The sequence below is a fragment of the Octodon degus genome, unplaced genomic scaffold (genome assembly GCF_000260255.1).
Source record: "Octodon degus isolate 3935 unplaced genomic scaffold, OctDeg1.0 scaffold00126, whole genome shotgun sequence".
Taxonomy (NCBI): domain Eukaryota; kingdom Metazoa; phylum Chordata; class Mammalia; order Rodentia; family Octodontidae; genus Octodon; species Octodon degus.
The window spans coordinates 5,897,378-5,899,911 of NW_004524702.1; the positions used below are offsets into that span (position 1 = coordinate 5,897,378).

Here is a 2,534-nt window from a genome sequence, read left to right on the forward strand (position 1 = left end):
CCTGTCATCTCAAGACTGGGGAGGCTGAGGGAGGAAGGTCACAAGGCCGAGAGCAGCCAGGACAGTTTGGTGGTTTAGAGAGGCCCTATCTCAAAACTAAGAACAAGAAAAAAGGGTGAGGATGTAGCTCAAGGCTTCATCCCCCGAACTGGTATTGGGGTGGGGAGTGGTCGTCCTGACTCAGTGGTCAGGGGTGGGAGGGTAGGGAAGGCAGGTGGGGCCTAGGCCTGGCGGGGTCACCTGGCTCGTGTCACCCTCCTGGAGCAGCACTGCAGGGCCACAGAAGAGAAGCTGGAGTTCCCATGGGTGTCCGGGTCCTGACCAATGTAGGCGTGGGGGTGGCTGCAGGAGGTGGCCAAGCAGGACTCCTGTGACTTGCAGGATAGCGGCAACCGCTGGGCGAGGCTGAGGGGTCCGTGTCCTGTGGCTGCTCAAGGTCCCTTGGGGTCTCCGGGCGGGGGTGTCCGCTTCTTGCCAGTGCAGTCCTGCCTGGGTCCCCCTCTTCTTTCTTGGCCTGCTCCTTTACCCTGGGAGTAAGGGCACCCGGCAGACCAACCTTGGTGCTCAAGATACCAGAGTAAGCCAGGCCGCTGGAGGTGCCTGCTTAGAGCTCAGCACTCTGGGAGGCTGAGGCGGGAGGACTTTTAATTATTCCAGCCAGCCTGGGCAATTCAATGATTTAGGGACTCTGTCTCAAAAAATTAAAAACAAACAGAAAACTGAGTACAGTAGAACATGCCCCAATTCTAGCTCTGGGGAGGCTGAGGCAGGAGGATCACAGGGAACCAGCCTGGGTTACATAGTAAGTTTAAAGTCAGCCTGAAGTATTTAAGGAGATTCTGTTTCAAAAAAGAAAACCAAAACCAAAACAAAAAAGTGTTGTTCAGGAATCACAATTACTGTCCCTGGTCCTCTAAGGCCACAAAGCAGGGCTGGCATCTGCAGCAGTGCAGTAACATCTGCTGGGGGGCTGCACCCCAGAACGATGACATCACAGGGACCTGCCCTCCTGCCCCGCCTTCAACGCCCTTTTCTCCTGCAGCCCCAGGTGGTGTGAGGGGCCCCTTCCAACACGCACATGGTGCTGGTCCCCTGGTCACCTACCAGAATGCTTGTAGTTAACTTCACCCCTGAGGGCACAGCACCTGGCTGCACGGTGACACTGGAGCCAGCATGACCTGGAGACAGCGGCCCTGCATGTCACTATGAGACCCCTCCTCACCTTAAAATTGGACCTGAAATCTCAGCCTTTTCACCCCGAAAGGTGCAATCCTTTCTTGGGCTGACCCACTGCTCATCCTTGTTATTTTTATTTATTTTTTGTCTTTTTGAGACAAGGTCTTGCTAGGCCACTCAGGCTGGTCTTGAGCTCACTTTGTGGCCCAGGCTGGCTTCGAACTGGCAGCGATTCTCCTGCCTCAGCCTCCTGAGAACTGGATACAGGAGTGTGCCACGAGTCCCGGCTTGTTTCGTTTTTAGAGATAGGCTATCACTATGTAGTCCAGGCTGGCCTTGAACTCACAGCGACTCTCCTGCCTCAGCCTCCCACCGGGAATCGCTGCTCTCCTAAGCAGGTCAATACACTCCTCACTCTCCCTATTCCTTAGCTGCGGGGAAATTCTTTTCCCCACCCGCTACCACCCTTCTCACATTAGCGCAGCACGAAGGCCCTGGGCTGGAGCCCCCACAGCGTCTCTGGTCGTGTCCCCCACCAGGTCTCCTGAGGGTCCCATAGCTAGGCGGCGGCTCCTGCGCCCCTATTTACGTCGCCGTGGAGTCCCTCCCCTCCTGGTGCCACTGCCGGGCGGGAATCCCGAGCCCACTCCGTGTCAGGCAGGCCGGTCACTCCGAGGCCCAGTGATAGTGGCGCTACCCCCGCCCATTCCCGGGGTCCCCAGCGCCCGCCCCGGAACGCAGAGGTCGGGAGGCCGCCTGTCCGCAGCGTCCCCTGCTGGCCCCCGCGCCCACGCTGCGCCTGCGGTCAGAGTCTTGGGGCGAGTCCCCCGTCCGGGTCGCCTGCCTGTGCGGCCCCCTGCTGCGGACTGCGCAGGCTGGACCTGGGGTCAAAAGTTAGGACGTGGGGCAGGGGCGGTGCCAGCCCCACCTGAGACGAGGGCGGGGGACACTGAGCGAAGCCAGGAGACTGGAAAGGAAGCCTGCCCCGGCCACCCCAGCCCCGCTGGCCACGGAGATCGTCACCCCCAAGCCGAGCCCTACTGCGTGCAGGCGGGTTCCTGCTTAGGGACTGGGGGGGGGGGGGGCTGGAATTTAGGAGGTGCCGGCGGTGGCCTCGTCTCTTTCGACCCTGCTGGTCCCAGGGGTGTCGCCTCCCGGGCTGGGCCGGTGGGTCGTGCGCTCGCCGTCTCCTTTTCGCTTCCCGCAGGGCCCGAGCCCCTCCCGGACCTCACCCGAGCTCTGGGGACCGCCGTGGACCGGGAGCCTGCCTGGCGCGCACCCGCAGAGCCGGGAGGCGCGGGGGGAGGTCGCAGGCTGGTCCCACTTCGGAATAGCGTCCGCCCGGGCTGGGGCGCAAA

The 2,534-nt window shown here is 61.2% G+C and overlaps 1 protein-coding gene across 1 annotated transcript in view; it reads right to left on the bottom strand.

Annotated features, from left to right (window-relative positions):
• Spink8 (serine peptidase inhibitor, Kazal type 8 (putative)) overlaps nucleotides 1-2,052 on the bottom strand; it is a 15,497-nt gene extending 13,445 nt beyond the window's left edge. Inside the window, exon 1 of the mRNA XM_023700739.1 lies at nucleotides 1,906-2,052. The gene's annotated coding sequence lies outside the window, so the exon portion shown is untranslated. The remainder of the gene's footprint in view (nucleotides 1-1,905) is intronic.
• Between the last annotated feature and the right edge of the window lie 482 nt (nucleotides 2,053-2,534).